The following is a 22,762-nucleotide window of genomic DNA, read 5'->3' as shown; positions in this document are numbered from 1 at the left end:
CATCTTGAATTGTAGTTCCCATAATTTCCATATGTCCTGCGAGAAACCTGATGGGAGGTAATTGAATCATGGGGGCTATTTTACCCATGCTATTCTTGTGATAGTAAGTTCTCATGAGATCTGATGGTTTATAAGGGGCTTCTCCCTTCACTTGTTTCTCATTCTCTCTCCTGCTGCCATGTGAAAAAACACATGTTTGCTTCCCTGTCTGCCGGGATTGTAAGTTGTCTGAGGTCTCCCCAGAGATGCTAAACTGTGAGTCAATTAAACCTCTTTCCTTTATAAATTACCCAGTCTTGGGTATGTCTTTATTAGCAACATGAGAATGGACTAATATGGTGTCAGATCCCACAAGTTAAAGGCTTATTCCCATAAAAATTTCCCCCACTTCAAAGGCCAATTGCAAGTAGTAGGTTATCAACAATACTTCCTCTTAACCAGCTATAAATCATGTTTTGCATTAGTGGCTCACAGAAGTCAGAGAAACAGTTTACTTAGAATTACTGGCTTATTAATCATGGATATAACCAAGGATACAGATGAACAGCCAGAGGAAGAGGTACATAGGGTGAGGTCTGGAAGGATAGCTTCCGTCCCTATGGAGTTGAGGTGCACCATCCTCCCAGCACTGAGATGTGTTCACCAACTCAGAAGCTCCTGAACCCCATAGTTCAAAGATTTTTATGGAGGCTTCATGATGTAGCCATGACTGATTATAAACTCCATTTGCAGCCCTTCTCTTCTCTTTGAGGAATGGGGGGTGGGGATGAGAGCTCCAAGCATATAACCATGGTTTAGTCTTTCTGGTGACCAGCCCCATCCTAAAACCCACCAAGTCACCTCATTACAACCAAAGATACTTCTATTACCCAGGAAATTCAAAAGGATTTAGGACCTCTGTGCCAAGACCCTACATCAAAGACCAAATATTAGAACAAACAATTAACCTACCACCTTTATCTACAATGTTACTAGGAGCTTTGTCTCAGGAATCAGGGCAGAGACTAAACATTAGAACAAAAGATTCTTTTAGCACCTCTATTGCTCAGAAAATTGCAATAGTTTTAGGAGTTCTGTGCTAGGGACTGGGGTTAGAGACCAATATGTGTATTTCTTATTACTTCACTGATCTTCTTCCCTGTCTGAAGAAAAGTACAAAAAAGAAGATGTTCCCTGAGCATGAGAAAACAGGAGACCAATTTTCCTAATTTTTATTCATTGGGAAGCAAGTGATATCTTCACAGGATAACAAGTGACAGAAAGGAGAGAGTCTGCTAAAGTAATATTAGATATCCCCATCTCTTTTGCATCCTCGCCAACCCTACTCCTGCCTCTGATTCATTCTCGAAACAATAGCCTGAGTGGTCTTACAAAATCTTAAAAAAAAAAAAATCCTTAACAAACCTTTCCGACGCTGCTAACTTCGTTTTATATTATTTGTTTTCTCTGAACCACATGCAGACAAGCAGTTTCTCACCTAAGGGCCTCAGGGCCTCCAGGCATTCACATGTTGTTTTTTTCTGCTTGTAATACAGTAATTTTCCTTTCATTGTCCATTGGGCTAACTCATATGCCTTCTTCAGCCATCATCTTAAGAGGCACTTCTTCAGAGAGGACTTCTCTGATCCTCAGTCTAAACTGGATATCCTGTTATTTACTGGCATAAAAATGAGATTTTTAAAAATCCTTCAATGTACTTGTCACAAATTGTAATTATATATTTGCCAATTTTTTTGTTTAATGTCTATCCTTTCCTAAAACTATAAGCATTTATTAGGGTAAACAATCCCCCTTTTATTCTCATCTGCACAGAACCTACCAAATTATATAAAATAGAATTTGTGCTCAGAAATACTTAGGGAATGGAATAAATTCTCAAATAAAGCATATGTTCCCAAAATGTATATGGATTCATCATGTTAAATATACCAGAGATTAGGCTAGATGGGAAAGAAATCACATCATTTATAGATAAGAATTTAAATATCTTTTACGATTCAAGTTCAAAGTGTTTTATTGTCATGGCAAAAGAGTAAATGACCATGATTAGATGCATTTACTCCATTATATTTTCAAGAGTGTTAAACATTAATCAGAACTTCCAAATAATCATGTTTCTCTCCCTTCTATTTAATTGTGAACAAACTAAGAAGTCCACACCCTATTCAGATAGTTAGAAATAAGTAAAACTCCTTTACCATTAAGTTGGTGTCCTAAGATTATTTTGAATATCTTTTGCCTGAAAGTGAGGCACTCTCCCATAATAGCACCCTTCCCCTGGCTGCATTCACAGACCCTAATGTGGTAAAATTATTTCATAGCAGAGAAGAGCATGAATACGATAGTCCCGCCTTATCCGTGTTTTGTCTTCTGTGGTTTCATTTACCTGCAGTCAATTATGGTCTAAATATTACAGGATTTTGAGAGGGAGAGAAAGACTATATCTACGTAACATTTTTACAGTATCTTCTTATATTTTTTATTTTACTATTAGATATTATTATCAATCTCTTACTATACCTAATTAATAAATTAAACTTTATCATAGTATATGTACAGGAACGAGCACCGTATATTAGTGTTCAGTACTATCATAGATATCAGGCATGCACTGACAATCGTGGAACATGTCTCCCAAGAAAGGTAAGAGGGGAAAACTGTGTTTTCTAAGCATATGCCCCTCCAAAAAGACGAAGAAGAGGCCAAACTGATTATATGCAACATATTCTTATTTCACAGATTAGATAACTTACTTTCTTTCCCATTATGAGGAGTGAAAAGGCGAGGACAAAGTGCAGAAGGCCTCCTCCGAGTGTTGACTCTTCCTGTGTAGTAGGACTGATGCTTTCTTTGTAGGCCAAGTTACAAATTCAGGAAGAAGGAGACCATGGTTTTGCCAACTTTCTTCTCTTTTCCTAGATATTTTCTCCTCCTCAGTGTATAGTTTAAACACTTCTTCCTGTGAAAGAAGTGACATAGGAAAGTCTATGTCACTTCACCTAAATCCACAAATTGCTACCCACTACCATTTACAAAGAAAGAAAATGAGAAAAACGTAACTTTTAAAATCTAAAGGATTGTAAATTATATGAAGAAGAAAAAAATTGCATAACACTCTATACGCAGAGTTAAGAAAAGTAAAATAACGGCATTCAAACATTTTATCCAATTTTATATTAAAGGAAAACATAAAGAAGCAAAAAACCAATACAAGCAGCTTCGTTATGTTTAAGAAAGTAAGTGTGTGTGTGTGTGTGTGTGTGTGTGTACAGCAAGGTTTCTGATTTAGTAAATACTAAGAAAAGCAAGTTAGTCTTTCATTCTTTTTTAAACAATACCATCACGAAATTCTTGTTTTTCATCCCAGTTATCAACGGTTTGAAAGTAGCTATGTTTGGACCTGGACCATTCTCCAGCTCTTTTTGTTTGTATTACCCGTGCCCACCTAAAGGGGGAGCACAGGTCAGAGGACAGCCCCTACTCCCAGGCCACACCCACTCCCAGCTGCACCCTTACCTACCTCATCAAGCCTCGCTTGATGATGATGCCATTCTCAGTAGAGAAGGCATCTAAGGGCAACCCTTGGATGTTCCAGTTCCAGACTTTGGTAGGACTGGACAGGAAGTTATCAATGGCAAAGCCAAGGGAACAAGGAACCTGAAGCTCCCAGATCTGGTTAGATAGTCAGAAAGAAGTCCAGCTGAGGGAGCAAGTTGTCACAGGAAAAAGAAAAGTGCACTCATTGGTTAACAAGCTAAAATTAATACCTTACATACACCCTGAAACACAACATTATAATTTCTATTTCTAATAAACTTAAAATCAAAACCACAATGAAAAAAAGTACTACAAATTAAGAAATAAGAAAAAACTACTATTTAGAAATTATTTGCTTCTGGATCCTTCCAACAATCAAAACAATAAACTAGAAGTATTTTGTCCCTTTTCTGAAAACATTTAATATGGTATGGTAGCATAAATACATTAATTATGTTAATTATTATTAATTTAATATGGATTTATTCTACTTTTTCCTTGATATCATGAGACATGAAGTATCAGTTATTATTTTCAAAGTAGGTGAGCATGGCTTTAATTCAAGTGCAAAAATTATAGTTTTTCATCTCTGCAGATGGTAATAAAAGAGTAGGGCATACATTTTTAAAGGTAAAAATAGATAGGACAATTTGAACACAGCAATTAACTCAGCAGCTTATCAGTATGTTTTTATTTTATTTCCTTTTAAGACAACGTTGTTTTCTATATTTGTATGAGAAATATTTAAATTGTAGTTTGTTTAAAGAGGCATTTACTTCAAGTGTGTAGTAAGCGCTGATTCTGCAATTATTGCTAATTAGAGAATTTCCAAATTGCCTGAAGTGTTGAGGACCTCATCATTTTATCATTATTCCTTTCTACTTTTACTTCAAATTTATGAAATGAAAAATATACTAAACTAAAATTAAACTTTCAAATACATAATAATATTGCTAAACTTTGTCTTTTAGCCACAATATATTACCACATTATAACCTTTCTATGTTTACAGTAGAGTTGGTATAAACTCAATAGTGACAGCTTTTATCTCAGTGACTCATCTATGCTAGTTCATTGGAAACATGTAAAGGTTATTTGTGCTACTAAATTTTGCATCCCCCAAACAAACAAACAAAAAACAGTTTTCACTTCAAATATGAATTTAAAATATATGTTTGAAAATTAAATCACAATCTATATTGTAGCAGGGAGAAGATATTTACTTTAGATAGGACTTTCATTTTTATTTTCACAGACTGTATTTCATTGTAAAATAACAGTGAAAGTAAATGGTAATAATTATTATTGTCCTTTCTGTAACTTCATGGAGAATCACATAAGGAAAAGTGGTACTAATGAGGGTCAACTTATGGTAAAGTGCTTTGCTTAAAATTTCTAAAAATAGGAAAAATAAGTCAAAATGGTTGAATCAAATTTGGGGAATTAATAAAGATTACTGCGTTCTCCCTTAGAGGATCTCTGAGATTTTGTCCTTATTATCACAAATTGGGCCAGCTCAACTTACATAAAATATAGTCAGATGATATGGCTACTTCATATTCGAAACCAATCCATTTCTCATATTAGTAAATATCTTTAATTATTTAATTCCCAATGTTTTAGTAAATGTGGTAATAATTAAGTAGGTCATTTTAATATTAATTCCATTTACTCAGAGAACTGTATGAGATATTGAGGGTTAGGGAAAAGAATAAGAAATGACAGGTCTCATCACATAACATGAAATTTAATGGATTTGTTTATGAAACTGCATGAAATTTAAGGTAAACATAAAATTTTATAAGTGAAGGTTGTATGTTAACACCATGGGGCAGAGTTTTTTATTTGTTTGTTTAGTTTTTAAAAAATGCTTTATTTTCTTCTATGTGTTCAGTACCTGGCATTTAGCAGTCACTCAATACATGTTTGTTTAATCAGTGAGGTTTCACGTTGGAAACAGTTAACTGTATCCATTTAGATTCTTAAAAGACTATTTGGTAAAAGTTTTATTTTCCACATGTCTTATAAAATTAAATTATACTCCCAAATAAAATGTGAAGGCTGGTCAATAATACAGAAAAAGGAGCCATGCTCTTACAAATATCACATAAGGACAAGACACTAAACATTAGTAAGGATGTACTATGTGACTTTCAATGATAATTGTAGAAAGCAACAGGAGTTTTTGAATATTGCATGCCATTCCTCCACTTTTCCCGCATTTTCTATTTAATAAGAGCCAGCTGGCCGTTGTATAACTGTTGTGTAACTATTTTGCATAACCACAGATTCTTCTCTTCTGATATCTCTTAACTGTGGTCAGCATTTCTTTGACTTTAAAATTCTAAGACTCCTGTCCATTCAATAGCTTGTTGCATTTTACAGCCTTCATTTTCTAATTCTCACACATTTCTGGAACTACTGTTGTGTGACTTCTCTCATAATTACTTCATTCCCAATGCTCTTGACAGGGACACCAATTATTCATAAGCCAAAGTAAAAGTTAACTTGTTTCAAGCAAATATCACTGCAGACGTTTCCCTCCTATAGTCTCTGTATTCTGAGGCACTTTATTCACAGATTCTTCAAAAGCAGGCTCCTCTCCTGCAACTCACTTTACATTTGGCTTTCTCAATTCCTCATTTCTAGCCTCACTTGCGATGCTTTACAGGCTTTATCTGGAATATCTTATTTATTTCTAAGGATTCAGTGTTCATGTATAAGGCTAAGACTCCAAAATCTGTATTTCCTGAGCTCTATAACCATAAACCCAACCCTTCATTCAATGTCACCAGTGGATGTATTACACAAACAACAGGTTCAAATGTGATGTCAACCCGTTCCTGTGTAGCTAATTTGTAATACATACTGATTTCTCCTTGTAGTGAAGGGTACTAGCATCCAGCTCATTGTCAAAGCCAGAAACAGGGAGCTCCCCTTGACTTCTCTCTTATTTTGTATATCCACATCAAGTCAACCTGTAAATCCTATATCTCTCAAAACTCCATGATTTTAATCTTCTTTTTTTTTCTAGCTTTATTGGGTATAATTGACAAAAAACTGTATCTATTTAATGTGTATAATAGAATGGTTTGATACAAGTGTACATTATGAAATGATTACCAGAACCAAATTGATTAATATATCCATTATCTAAGATCCTTACCATTGAGTGTGTGTGGGGATGGGGAGAACATTTAAGATCCACTCCTTTAGCAAATTTTAAACATATAATAGTGTATTAACTATATTCATCAAGTTATAGATTAGGTCTCCAGGATTTACCCACTCTGCATAACTGACACTTTGTACCCTTTGACCAACATCACTTTATTTTCCCACACCCCAGACCATGAAGACCACCATTCTACTCTGCTTCTGTAAGTTTGACTTTTTTAGTTCCACATATGAGTGAGATCATGCAGTATTTGCTTTTTGAGCCTGGCTTACTTCACCTAACAAAAATGTTCTCCAGGTACATCCATGCTGTCACAAATGACAAGATTTCCTTGTGTTTAAGACTTCTTTGTGTTTAAGATTAAGCATGTAAAGCATGGTATTCTGTTGTGTTATATATATACACACACACACATATATATGCACACATATATATACACACACACACACAGCCTATATACAAAGGGTCATTTAACTGGCCAACAAAAGGCACTTTTGACACTCAGTGTACATCGACCCAGGTTTCTGTATACATACATACACATTTACACACATGTATATATCTTAGCCATTCTAACAGTTGCAAAGTAATATCTCATTGTGGTTTTAATTTGCATTTCCCTAATTAGTAAGGCTGAGCATTTTTTCATAAACCAGTTGTCCATTTGTATGTCTTCTTTTGAAAAATGTCTATTCTGCTCCTTTGCCCATTTTTTAATCAGTGTATTTGCTTTCTTGCTATTGAAATTTTTAAGTTACTTATACATTTTGTATAGTAAACCCTCATCAAATGCATGGTTTGCAAATATTTTCTGCAGTTCCATTGGTTGTGTTTTCACTCTGTTGTTTCCTTTATTGTGTAGAAGATTTTTGGTTTGATATAATCCCATTTGTCCATTTTCACTTTTGCTGCCTGTACTTTGAGGTCATATCCAAAAAAACATTTCCCAGATCAATGTCATGAAGCTTTTCCCCTAAGGTTTCTTCTAGTATTGTTACAGTTTTGGGCCTTCAATCCATTTTGCAATGATTTTTTAAATAGTGTGTGATAAATATCCAATTTCATTATTTTTGTATGTGAATATACAGTTTTTCCAGCAGGATTTATTGAAAAGACTATCCTTTCCTCACTGTGTGTTCTTGGTACCTTTGCCAAAAATGAATTAACCATAAATGTGTGGATTTATTTCTAGGCTTTCTGTTTTATTCCATTAGTGTATATCCCCATATGTATGGCAGTACCATACTGCTTCAATTACTTTAGCTTTGTAGTATTTTTAAAAATCAAGCAGTTTGATATCTCCAGCTTTGTTTTTCTTGCCATTCTTACGACTTTGGCTATTTAGTTTTTTGTGGTTCCATGTGACTTTTAGGGTTTGTTTGTTTGTTTTTTTATTTCAGTGAAAAATGCCCTTGAAATTTTGATAGAGATTACATTTCTGGGTAGTATGAACACTTTAACAATATTGATTCCTCTGATCTATGAACAGAGGATATCTTTGCATTTATTTTTGTCTTCCTAAATCTTCATCAATATCAGAATTTTCAATATACAGATATGTCATTCATTTTATTAAATTTATTGCTATGTATTTTATTCTTTTTGAGTGGTATTTTCAATGAATTTTTTTCTTAATTTCTTTTTTGGATAGTTTGTTTTTAGTATATAGGAATGCAATCGATTTTTATATGTTGATTTGTATCCTGTGACTTCACTGAATTCATTTATTAGTTCTAACAGTGTTTTGGTGAAGTCTTTAGGATTTTCTTAGTATAAAATCATGTTATCTGCAAACAGAAAAAATTTACTCTATCGTTTCCATTTTGGATGCCTTTTATTTCCTTGTCTTACCTAATTCCTCTAACTAGGACTTCCAGAACAATGTTGAAGTTGCAAGTGGGGAAATTCTTGTCTTGTTTTTTGATCTTAGAAAAAAAGCTTTCAACATTCAACATTGAGTATGATATTAGCTGTGGGCTTCTTGTGTTGAGGTACATTTCTCCTGTACATAATGTGTTGATAATTTTTTACATGAAAGGATGTTGCTTTTTATCAAATACTTTCTCTGCATATATTGAGATGATCACATGATTTTCATCCTTCATTCTATTAATGTGGTGTATTACATTTATTAATTTGTGTATATTGAACCATCCATGAATTTCAGGAATCAATCCCACTTGATGACAGTATATCAGCCTTTTAATAGTTTGTTGAATTCAGTTTGCTGGTATTCTGTTAAAATTTTTGTATCTATGTTCATGACAGATATTGGCCTGTAAGTGTTTTTAAATTATTTATCTGGCTTTAGTATCAGGGTAATACTAGCCTTGTGAAATGAGTTTGAAAGTCTTCTTTCCTTTCTTTTTATTTTTGGAAGACTTTGAAAAAAGATTGATATTAATTCTTTATTAAATATCTGGTAGAATTCATCAGTGAAGCTATCAGGTCCCAGGGCAGGGAAAAAAGAAAAGAAAAGAAAAGAAGAAAAACTCTCAGCTTCCTTCTCAGGCAGGGAAAAGAGGCAAGCAGGGAAAGTCACTCAGCTGCGCTGCTTCATCTGGGATTTAACTGCTTCCTGTTCCTACTTTCAGGACTAATATCTTTCTCTCCTGGCCAGGTTTATTATCCATTTCTCATTTTATTTATTTGTGTCTTCTCTATTTTTTTCTTAGTCTAACTAAATGTTTTTAAATTTTACTCATGTTTTCAACAAACTAGCTCTTAGTTTGGTTCATCTTTTCTGTTATTATTCTAATCTCTATTTAACTTATTTCTACTGTAATCTATCTTATTTGCTTCCTTCTGCTAACTTGGGCTTAGTTTGTTTTTTTTTTTTTTTTTGGTTTCTTCTTTGATCCATTAATTGTTCACGAATGTTCAATTTATTTCTACTTATTTATACATTTTCCTATTTTCCATTTTCATTGCCAACATTTCCATTAAAGCTAATATTATTTAACTCAAGAATATTCTCATATATTCTTACTGGACACCCTGTCTCTATATGTTTTTCTGCTTTTATACTCTAATCTTTTTCCACTTTCCTTAGGGTAAAATATTTATTTCCAGATTTGATTATAAAGTCTGTCATAGTCAAGCCATGACTTGCCCAGTGTCTAGCCATCTCTTTCTCTCTGATCTCGTCACACTCAATCCCCTTCATCTCTTCATTGTTCTTTCTTTTTCGTGTGCATTCAACATATCTCTATGTGGGATGGCCATTTGACGTGCTTCTCTGCTACCTTTTAGTTTGGATAACTTCTTACTATCATTTTGTTCTTAATGTCAACTTATTATTTCCTGGTAAAAACCTTCTCTGAAACTCCAAATTAACCTATAGGGCTTTTGGGTATCAGCACCTGTTTTTTCCCTATTGTAGCATTTATCACTCTCTGTTTTAATAGTTGCTTAATGGTATATCTGTGGTTATACTAAAAACACAAGGAAGACAATGTCCATTCCTGCATTCATTACTATTATAATGTCTAGAACAGAATATAGTTTCAATAAACATTTGTTGAACAGATGGATACCTTAGTCACAAGTGGATGAATAAATAAATGTTTTCTTTTCATTAATCTGTACAGAATTATCTAAAATACACATATAAGTATACATGTGAGATTAGTGTAATAAGCATTATACTGATTTATGTATTAAAATGAAATGGAAAACCTTATATATCTGAGGTATTCTTCTATGTGATGCAGAAAAAAAAATGAGAGAGAGGTAATTTATCTCTTCCCAGAATATAAATATTGATTATTAAATGCTGATCAATAACATGCTTATGAAACAGTATATTTTACTCTTCCAAGACTGAGCCAGAAAAAAATTGAATTCCTGAACAGACCAATAACAAACTCCAAAACTCAATTAGTAATAAAAAGCTTAGCATCCAAAAAAAGCACAGAACCAGAAAAATTCAGAGATGAATTCTATCAGACATACAAAGAAGAGCTGGTACCATTCCTGCTGAAACTATTCCAAAAAACTGAGGAGGAAGCTTTCCTCTCTAACTCATTTTATGAGGCCAGCATAATACTGATACCAAAACTTGGCCAAGACACACACAAAAAGGAAAACTTCAGGCCAATTTCCTTGATGAACATCAATGCAAAAATCCTCAAAATAATACTGGCAAACCGAATCCAGCAGTATATCAAAAAGCTTATCCACCACAATCAAGTGGGCTTTATCCATGGGATGAAAGATTGGTTCAATATACGTCAATCAATAAATGTGATTTATCACATAAACAGAACTAAAGACAAAAACCACATGATTATCTCAATAAATGCAGAAGGGACTTTCAATACAATTCAACATCCCTTCATGTTAAAAATTCTCAAAAACTAAGTATTAAAGGGACGTAATACAAAGTAATAAGAGTCATCTATGACAAAACCACAGCCAACATCATATTGAAAGGGAAAAAGCTGGAAGCATTCCCCTTGAAAACCAACACAAGACAAGGATGCTCTCTTGGAAGTCCTAGCCAAAGCAATCAGGCAAGAGAAAGAAATAAAGGGCATCCAAATAAGAACAGAGGAAGTCAAAGTATCCTTGTTTGAAGACCACATGATTCTCTATCTAGAAAACCTCATAGTCTCCACCCAAAATTTTTTCAGCTGATAAACGATCAACAGTTTCAGGATACAAAATCAATGTACAAAAATCACTAGCATTCCTATACACTAACAACAGCCAAGCCAAGAAAAAATCAAGAAGGCAGTCCTATTCACAATTGCCACAGAAAGAATAAAATACAGAGGCATACAGCTAACCAGGGAGGTGAAAGATATCTACAATGAGAATTACAGAACACTGCTCAAAGAAATGAGAGAAGACACAAACAAATGGAAAAACACTCCATGCACATGGATAAGAAGAATCAATATCATGAAAATGCCCATACTGCCCAAAGCATTCTATAGATTCAGTGCTGCTCCTTTCAAACTACCAACAACATTCTTCACAAAACTAGAAAAAAAATACTATTTTAAAATAGTTTGGAACCAAAAAAGAGCCTGAATAGCCATGACTATACTAAGCAAAAACAACAAAACTGGAGGCATCATGTTACCTGACTTCAAACTATATTACAAGACTACAATAACCAAAGCAGCATGGTACTTGTACTAAAACAGGGACATGGATAAATGGAACAGAATAGAGGGCTGATATATAAGACAATATACCTATGACCATGTAATCTTTGACAAAGCTGACAAAAACAACCAATGGGGAAAAGACTCCCTATTCCATAAATGGTGCTGGGAAAACTGGCTAGCCATATGCAGAAAATGTTCGTTGCAGCACTATTCACAATAGCAAACACATGGAATCAACTTAAATGCCCATCAATGGTACGCTGGATAAAGAAAACATGGTATACATACACTATGAAATACTATGCAGCCATAACAAAGAATGAGATCATGTCCTTTGCAGGTACATGGATGGAGCTGGTTGCCATTATCCTTAGCAAACTAATGCAAGAACGGAAAACCAAATACAATATGTTCTCACTTATAAGTAGGAATTAAATAATGAGAACACATGGATACATAGAAGGGAACAGACACTGGGTTCTATTGTAGTGTGGAGAGTGGGAGGAGGGAGAGACTCAGGAAAGATAACTAATGAGTACTGGGCCTAATACCTGGGTAAAGAAGTAGTCTGTACAACAAACCCCCACGACATGAGTTTGACTATTTCATGGGAGTTTCCATGGTTGGTAACTCCTTTCTGTTAACCACTGAATAATATTCTATTGTTGGAATGTACTAAGGCATGTTATCCATTCCCTTGATTAAGCACATTTTGGTTGCTTCCAGGTTTTGGCAATTATGTTGCCAAACATCTGTCAACATCAGTTTGCATGTTTTTGCATGGATATAAGTTTTCTACTCTTTTGGGTAAATGCAAAGGAGCACATTTGCTGTACTGTATGGTAGAAATATATTTAGTTTTGTAAGAAAGTGTTTTGTCTTCCAAAGTAGCCACACAATTTTGCATTCCCACCATCAGTGAATGAAGCTTGCTATTTCTCCACATCCTTGCCAGCATCTGACACTGTTTGTGTTTTGAATTTAGACAATTATTATAGGTATGTAGTGGTATCTCATTGTTTTAATTTATAATCTCCTAATGATATATGATGTTGAAAACATAGAAGCATCTTTTCACATGTTTATTTTTCATCTGTGTGTCTTTTTGGTGAAGTGTTTTTTTATGTCTTCAGCCCATTTTTTAATCAGTTTGTTTGTTTTTACATTGATGAGATGCAAGAATTCTTTGTATACTTTGGATAGCAGCCCTTCGCCAGTCATGTTTCTTGCAATCATTTTCTCTCAGTCTATTGCTTTCCTTCTCATTCTGCTGACAGTGTGTTTCAAAGACTAGAAGTTTTAATTTTAATAAAGTTCAATTTTTCAATTATTTCTTTCATGTATCCTACCTTTAGTGTTGTATCTAAAAAGTTATCAGCATATTCATCATTTAAATTTTCTCCATGTTATCTCCTAGGAGCTTTACATTTATGTTTTATATTTAGGTATGAGATCCCTTTTGAGTTAATTTTTTTGTGAAGTGTGTAAGGTCTGTATCTAGATTTATTTCTTTTTCTGCATGTGCATATCCAGTTGTTTCAGCACCATTTGTTGAAAGGCCCATCTTCTCTCCATTACATTGCCTTTGATCCTTGTCAAAAATAAGTTGATTATATTTGTGCAGATCTATTTCTAAACTCTCTAATATTTTCCACTGATCTTTCTGTCAATTATTTTGCCAATGTTACACTGTTTAATTACTGTAGGTTTCTCTTTTTTTTTGAGATGGAGTCTCGCTGTGTCACCCCAGGCTGGAGTGCAGTGGTGTGATTTCGGCTCACTGCAAGCTCCGCCTCGTGGGTTCACACCACTCCTGCCTCAGCCTCCTGAGTAGCTGGGACTACAGGCGCCCACCACCACGCCCAGCTATTTTTTTTTTTTTTTGTATTTTTAGTAGAGATGGTGTTTCACCGTGTTAGCCAGGATGGTCTCGATCTTCTGACCTCATGATCCGCCCGCCTCAGCCTCCCAAAGTGCTGGGATTACAGGCGTGAGCCACCATGCCTGGCCTAATTACTGTAGGTTTCTAATAAGCCTTTAAGTAAAATAATGTCGGTCCTTCAAATTTGTTCTCCTCCTTCAATATTGCATTGCTGTTCTGGTACTTTTACTTGTATGTTAACTTTAGAATCAGCTTATTGATATCCACAAAATAACTTGCTGGAATTTTTATTTGGATTGTTTTGAATCTAAAATTCAAATTAGAAAAAAGTGACATACTGAAAACATTGAGTTTTTCTATCCACTAACATGAAATGCCTCTCCATTTATTTAATTTTTCTTTAGTTTTTAAAATCAGAGTTCTGTAAATTTTCTCACATAGACTTTGCACACATTTTTAGATCTATATTAAGTACTTCATTTTGAGAGAGCAGGTATTTTCAATGGTAATGTGTTTTTAATTTCAAATCCCATTTGTTTATTATTGTTATATAGGAAAGCAGTTGACTAATTTTTATTGTGGTAATAAAACACATAACATTACATTATTAAATGTATTTTGTTAATATTTTTAGTATATAGTTCAATAGTGTTTATTATTACATGGTTGCATAGCAAATTGCTACAACTTTTTCATCTTACAAAACTGAAACTCTATACACACTAAATACTAATTCCTCTTACACCCTCCATCACCCAGTTCCCACTCATGACAAAAACCTTTCCACTCTCTGCCTCTGTGATCTTTATTTCTTTCAATACTTCATATGAATGGAATCATACAGTACTTGACTTTTTGTGACAGGCTTATTTCACTTAGCATAACGTTCTGGAGGTTCATCCATATGGTAGTATGTGACAGAATTTTTTTCTTTTTTAGGGCTGAATAACATAACTTTGTGTGTATATATCATGTTTCTTCATCTATTCATCTGTCAGGGAACATTTGGGTTGCTTCTACCTCTTGGCCATTGTGAATAATGCTGAGATGAACATGAGTGTGCAAATATTTCTGTGAGATCCTACTTTAAATTCTTTTGGATATATGACTAGAAGTGGGATTTCCACATCACATGCTAATTCCATTTTCTAATTTTTTGAGGAAACTTCATATTCTTTTCATAGTACTTGAATTAATTTAAATTCCCACCAACAGTGTGCAAGTGTTTCAATTTCTCCACGTTTTAACACTTGTAATTTTCTGTAATTTTTATACTGACAATTTATTTCTAAAATTGGTATTTTCTTAATTTCTTTTGCTGATTGGTCTTTGTTAGTGTACAGAAACACTTAATATTTTGTCTGTTAATTTTGTATCCTGAAACATTGCTGAAATTGTTTGTTGTAACAGTTTTTCATGGATTTTTTTTTAGGTTTTTCTACATACTAAATTATATCATCTGCACACAGATATAATTTTACATTTCCTTGTCCAATTTGTATGCTTTTTATTTATTTTCCTTTTTCTTTATTTTTCTTCTCTGCATAGGATTGATAGTTTGCAATGCTTTTATCATGAATAGTGTGGATTTTGTGAAATGGTTTTTCTGTGTCTATTAATATGATCATATGATTTTTTTTCTTTGGCCTGTTGATGTGATGAATTAAATGAATTCGTTTTCAAATGTTGAAATTTCCTTGCATACCTGAGAAAAATTCCATTTGGTCATGGTGTTCAATTATGTATACATTATTAGATTTGATTTACTAAAATGTTGTTGACAATTTTGCATCTATGTACGGGAGATATTAGTCTCTAATTTCCTTTTTTTAAGAATGTCTTCATCTGATTTTGGTATTACGGTGATCCTCTTCTTATAGAATGGGTTAAGAAGTGCTCTCTCTGCTTTTATCTTCTGAACAAGATTGCAGAGAATTAGTAAAATTTCTTCCCTAAATGTTTCCTGGAATGCACCTGTGAATCCGTATGAGCCTGGTGATTTCTGTTTTGAAGGGCATTTATTATTGATTCTATTTCATTAGTAGATATAGGCTATCCAGAGTGTCTACTTCTTTTTGTGTCACTTTTGGTAGATTGTGTCTTTCAGGGAATAGGTAGATGTCATCTATGTTAACGAATGTGTTGACACAGTACAGCTATTTCAAATATTCTTTTATTATCTTTTTAATATCCATGAGATCTTCAGTAATAGACCCTCTTTCATTTATGATATTGGTAATTGCTCCCTTCTCTTTTTATCTTAGTTAGCCTGGCTAGAGATTTATTAATTTTATTGATCTTAATGAATCAGACTTTAGTGTCATTGATTTTCTCTACTGATTTTTTAATTTTCATTTTTATTGATTTCTGATCTACAGTTTATTATGTCTTTCATTCTGCATACTTTAGATCTAATTTGTTCTTTTTCTTTCCAGTTTTCTAAGTTGTAACCTCAGACTGTTAATTTTAGATCATTCTTCTTTTATAAATTCTTCTTTTATAAATCTACAAATTCCCTCTAAATATGCTTTTGTTATTTCCCATGAATTTAGTTGTGTTTTCATTTTGATTTAATTCAAAATATGTATTAATTTGTCCTGAGATTTCTTCTTTGATTCATGTGTTATTTAGAAGTGTGTTGCTTAATCTCTAAGTATTTTGGAATTTTCCAACTATCATTTTTATTGATTTCTAGTTTAATTCCATTGTGATTTCAGAGTAGGCATTGAAAAATTTATATTATTTTAATTCTGTGAAGCTGTTTCCATGGCCCAGAATATGGTCTATTTTGATGATTATTTAATGTGACCTTGAGAATAATATGTATTCTACTGTGTTAGATAAAGTAGTCTACAGATATCAATTTTATCGAGTTGGTTTATCATGCTATTGAGTTCAACCATGTTGTTACTGAAAGTCTGACTACGTTACACCTTTTAAAGTTGTCTATGGTTCTTAGATACTTTGTTCTTTTTTTCTTCTTTGCTTTTCAATTTTGGAAGTTCCTACTGACATCTTCAAGTTCAGAGAGTCCTTCCTCACTCATGTTCAGTGTACTAATGCCCATCAAAGGCTTTCTTTGTTTCTGTGTTTTTTTATCTCTAGCCGTTTTTTAAAATTCTTTCTTAGAGTTTCCATTTCTCTTTCTGCACTATTTATCTGTTATCACGTTGTCTACTTTGTACATTAGAGCCCTTATTAATCTTAGTATTTTTAAATTGATGGTCTGATAATTCCGACATCCCTGCCATTTCTGAGACTGGTTCTGAATCTTGCTCTTTCTTTAAACTGTGTTTTTATCTGTTTAGTGTGCCTTGCAATTTTTTTTCTGGATATCCTGACATGAAGGAGGGCACAGGGAACTGCAGTAAATAAGTCTTTAGGGATGTGGTGGTGAAGTGGAGAGAAGGGGCTGTTTTGTAGTCCCATAATTAACTTGCAGTCTTTTTAGTGAGCCTATGCCCCTGAACCATAAAATTCATCAGTGCTTCTCAGTCCTCCTCCCACTCAAAAGTAGGACCAGATGGCTGAGGCGGAGGGGGTGGCTAGAGTTGTGTATTTCCCTTCTCTCATTTGAAAGGCTAGAACAGGCTGAATTTGACTATTTCCTTTCACCCATATGAAAGCTAGAGAGGGCTGGATTTGCTTTATGTACTTCCTCAGGTCAGCTGGGCTCTGATAAAATCGCAATAGGTTACGCTCTGGTGAAATATTTTCTCTTGAGGGCAGGCCTCGTTAAGAAGAATAGAATGCTCTGGGGTATTTAAAAGTGAGTACATTTTTACCATGCTGGAAACACCAGGGAATTTTCTTGCATCTGCACTGTAAAAACCTGATAGAGAGCTCTAAGAAGTAAAGCTCACAAAAGTGTCAGGGCCCTCCTATTACTTGGTTCCATAGAGTTTTCAACTCTCCAACTTTTCCAATCTAAGCCTCCAGCAACTCATCAATTACAGTTCAGTTTTCCCTACTATGTCATTGGTTTCTAAGGATGTTTTTGATTATGGGTTTCTGTCCTGGTAAGTTGTAATTTTTTGCATCCACTTGTCTGTCTCTCCAATTCGGGGTTTAGTGGTTTGCCCTGTGACCTCATTTCTGTGATGACTCTAAGAAGAGTTGTTGCTTTTACGGTTTGTTCAGTTTTTTACTTACTGTTAGAACAAAGACTTTCAAATTTCCTACATGCTAAACGGAAAACTAGAAGTCCATATTGTTATTTGAAAGGAAAAAAAAAACTTCATATCCATGTAGGAGAGTAAAACTTTGAAAGCAATTCTGAATCCAATTCTATAGTGTACTGTTGGCTTCTCTCAGTTCAGACTAGAACCTTTTTCATGAAGTTTTTTATTTCACTGGTTTTCTTTTCCATTTCCATGACCTCCACAAGGCACCTTGTTTTTGCTGGGTTCTATTACCTGTTATTGCCTCTTCACTTCTTGAGTGAACAGGGTAGACTTCAGTCGCCTGCTTAAATATTAATTTCTCCAGTCTTTGAGCCAGTTTACATATTGATGCATCTTGCCCTCTCTACCATTATGAAGATACCTGAAATTACTGTGAGCTTGCTGAAAATTTCAGCTTAAAATAATTTTTCTTTAGCAATTGCCTGTTTTTCTGAGTTAGAATGAACAGCATGAATCTTTGAAATTGAAGAACATGACATGCATACTTTATAGTGTTTTGGTAAAGCTCTCTAACTCATCTTCATTGTGTCTACATGACAGGCTTTTACCTTGAAAAGATGTCCACAAACTCTGCTTGTTCACAAAAATTCAGTAAAATCTTGACATCAAGTTTATTTCTTTCTATGTAAGTACATATCTCAAGAAGAAGTCCCTAAGGAGGGCATTACCCCATTTCTCACCAGATCTCCTTTAAACTGGAGTCTCTCTCTCTCTCTGTCTCTCTCTCTCTCTCCAGTTAATGATATAATTATTCTATTTTGCTTTGCAAGGCATAGCCTATTATCAAACAACAACAACAACAAAAGTGACTACTCTCTCTTACCTTGTTTAGGCATCTCCTATAGGACCTCTGAATGATTTGCTTGTGCTTATTTATATGCTTTTCTCTCAATAAATTTTGAATTACAGAGAGAACAGCAAATATCACTTTCTAATCATTTTTATTTTAATGGTCTCTGGCATAATTTTGTTGAATGAAGGACTTGAGTAACAGTTTTGTGACTTTGAGCAGGATATTTCACCATATCAATCCTTATTTTTTTTCATTGTCAACTAAGGACAAAAATGCCTCCTTGTCTTATCTCATAGAGTTTAAGGATTAAATAAAACAAATCATGGGAAGATACTATGTGCACTGTAAACTGTCATACAGATGTGAGTGTTATAAGAATAAGAGAACCATGTACATATATTCAAATTATCTATCTCCTTACTTTCCCTTTCTTTGCCAGGAGGACGCATAACTAAGCTGTCAAAATCGAAATAAATACAAAAAGTTTAACTAGGAAGATTAAGTGATGAAACAAAATTAAGTTATGTACCTAATAGTAGGTAGATACATTATGGTTCCATTATTTTAAGTTATATGCATTTAGAGGAATGTATGGAAAGATGTTCAAGTCAGTATACTTTCAGAAGAGCTTTGCATTCTTTTTTACTTTTTTGTATTTTTTTACAGTGAGCATTTATTATTTTTACAGATACAGAAGAGTAAGTTTCAGAAAAAGAAAAGTTAAAGAAAAGGTAGGCTTGCTTTGATGCTTTCCTTTGCCACTTCTCACCTGCTCATCTAAAGTCTGCATTGTACTTAACCTCAATATGTTATAAAATATTCTTGTAAAGATACCAATGGTTACTTGGTTGCTAAATGCAATACATTCTTAACCTCTTTCAATTTACCAGACACCCCTGAGCTATTTCTCCAAATCGTTTTTCTCCTTTGTTCTCAGGGACATGTCTTTTTCTTTGTAGTTTTGCTTGTTCATATGATAATTGACTGCCCTCTCTTTCGCTGACATTTCTTCCTTGGTGCTGTTAAAATATAATTTTCAGAAAAGGAAAAAATTGTAACTCTCATACAGATTTAAAATAAACACATTTTAATATCTACTCATTTAATGTGGTTGCCAGACACATGTTAAAACTGGTTCAAAGAGGACTGTATAAGCAGGCACATTTATAGATCAGGAATGTTGAAAGAAATACGTAAAGGGTGGCAAAACTGGTCTTAATACAGAGTGGAAAGGAAGTGTGTTGAACCTCTACTATGCAAGACATAATTCACAGGTCTATTAGAGACCTACCACTTATAGAGTTGAAAATTAGCTCAGTCAATAAAAAGCTAGAATTAAGTAATGCTTGGAAGACTTTCCTGTATGGGGCAATGCAGTTTTCTGCTGAGAAGTGCTCCCCCACCCACACATATACAGTCTCTATTCAAATAGCATTGTTTCCCTAAATTCTGATCTTTTCTTCAGTCATTCTACATACACCCTCTGCTTATTAATACTTAATTTAGATATGTTGATAAATTGCCCAGATGTTTTTTTAGAAGCACATAAGGACTGGCTTGGTAGTCATTCAATTTCTTACGTTAATTTTAATTACAATAATAAGACCTTACACTTGCATAGCAATTTGTGCTTTTTCAAATTCTATCACATCCCTTACCTCATTTAATCCTCACATAAACCTATCCCTATAAGAAGTTAGCATTTGGCAAGTTAGGAAACCCATTTTACAGATTAATGTTTTGCTTAAAATATTAAGTGACTTATCTCTTTGGTATTAGTAATATATTGAGGTTTTAACTCAGATCTTACTTTTTGTATCTTTTGTTTTCTAATATTCTGAGAAATGAACATTAAGTGAGATTGGGTTGTAGGTATTTAAAGAATTTTTTTTCCAGATTATACTAATATGGTTGGCAGCTATAGCTGAGAGCTACTTCTCATAAAGACTTGAGAATTAAGGAGTCAGTGAAAGATTTGTAACAACCTCTTTCACTGAACTGAACCCAGTTCAGTGTTCCAGTGAACTATTTCATAACAACCCATTTATTCATAACAATTCTTTGTAGTATTGCACAGTGACATCAACAAAGACTATAATTCAAAGAACAATAGTGCAGCTATTTCATTAGGAAATTTGAATAAGTGAAAGAAGCCAAGCACAGGATGACTAATGTCATATAATTTCACTTATATGTGGATTTTTAAAAAGTCGACCTCATAGAAGCAGAGAGTAGAATGGTGGGGTGGGATTATGGTGTTGGAGAGATGCTGGTGAAATAATATAAACCTTCAGTTAAGACAGGAAGAATACGTTCAATAGATATACTACATAATGGCTATAGTTAGTAGCAATGTATTGTATTCTTGAAAATTGCTAAGAGAGTAGGTTTTAAGTGAGCTCACCACACACACACACAAAGATAAGTATATAAGGTAATGCATATGTAAATTATCTCAGTTTGGCATTCCACAATGCATGCATATTTCAAAACCATATGTTGTACACGGTAAATATGTACAATTTTTATTTTTCAATGAAAAATAATTAAATATTATCTTATAAAAAGAGTACATGCCCTGTAGTTAAGAAAAAAATGTATTATTCTGCATCTGTGATTTATAAAAACGCAGTAGTAATGTCTGTTTGTCTGTGTTTTACAAAGCATTGCAAGGCCATTCACATATCAAAATGAAACTACCTAATTATCTTGTATCATTTGTATTCTTAATACAAATGTTAATATAGTGGTCTTTGGATGGTAGCCATTAGCCCTACACATTGATTTATTTAAACAGTATTTTAGCAAGAAGAATCAGTGCCAGAAAATAAACCTTTTATATATACAGTAAAAAAAGTAATATTCATTTGTTTTCTATCTCTAAATAACCACTACAAGGGGATATGTATGCTCTGCTTCATCATTTCAATGGTTTAGCATATTAATCTTGAAAATCCCATTATCGCCTATTATTACAAATTAGAGGAAGCTTTTAAATAATACCTGATGTGTTCAGTTGCTATTAGAAAGTGTGTTGTATGCACACATATGCATATTTTGTTTTATTTTTTGACAATGTGAAAATACACTATATTCAATATTTAAGACAATAATAACATCTTCCTCTCCTATTTTCTAGGCATGTAAAGCCGTAATCTCTTATCTTTTCTAAGATGATGGTATCAGAATGCATTACCCTCCTTCTGAAAAGTCATGATATCCTAAAACTGCATGAATACACTTTAGAAAAACGCTGCAGTTCTCGATAGCTGCTTGCCTTGTGTCTAGAATGTAACAGTATGCTGCCTGTTTACCTCAGGCCAAAGTTGTCATTTTCACTATCTGGGCCACTACATTTCCTCTGGCTAGAGGCCTGTCTTGTATGTACTAGGGACTTCTGTTAATGCTGGTGTGTGCAGTTACTCTACACTGAATTGGATTTTTGTCATCTATTTGAGGATTACATGCATGATATGCCTAGTCATTTTTTTCTTCATTATGTTACACCAAATCTGAACTGAAAAGCCTCCACATTGTAATGTGTGAGGCCCAATTATTCAGATAGCAAACAGCAATTATATATAGATGTAGATATTGATAAGGAAATGTAAAATTCAGGGAACTTTCAGGCTAGGTCACAAATTAATAAATTCCAGGTAATTCAAGATCAATGAGAGATTAATATTTACATGAATAGTATTGTTTTTTGGAAACAAACATGTTTCACCTTGATTTATGTTGCTAAAATGTGCCTATGGACTTGAAGATTATACAATGGCTAAGTTGAGTTAGGTGAAGCACCATGCATTTGGCAAAGTGTGCTCATTAACGCCCTCATCCTGAATTGCTTGTAACACTGTCACTCTCAGGATAAGTAAATGGAAGCACAGGCAGGCAAGCAATGGCTAAGAAGCAGGATGCCCATGTCAAACTCTCTCCCTCAAAGTAAAGGGGATGCGAGTGGTTTAAGTAAGGAGTCCAAATGAAGATAGATTTACTTAAGTGTAAAATGTGAATTCTGAACTAGATGAACATAAAGCCCTGTTCAGCTTTGTGAATCTACGTTTCTAT

The sequence above is a fragment of the Pan paniscus genome, chromosome 9 (assembly GCF_029289425.2).
Source record: "Pan paniscus chromosome 9, NHGRI_mPanPan1-v2.0_pri, whole genome shotgun sequence".
NCBI lineage: Eukaryota > Metazoa > Chordata > Mammalia > Primates > Hominidae > Pan > Pan paniscus.
The sequence above is the reverse complement of the archived record's forward strand: the minus strand, read 5'-3'. Positions refer to the sequence as shown.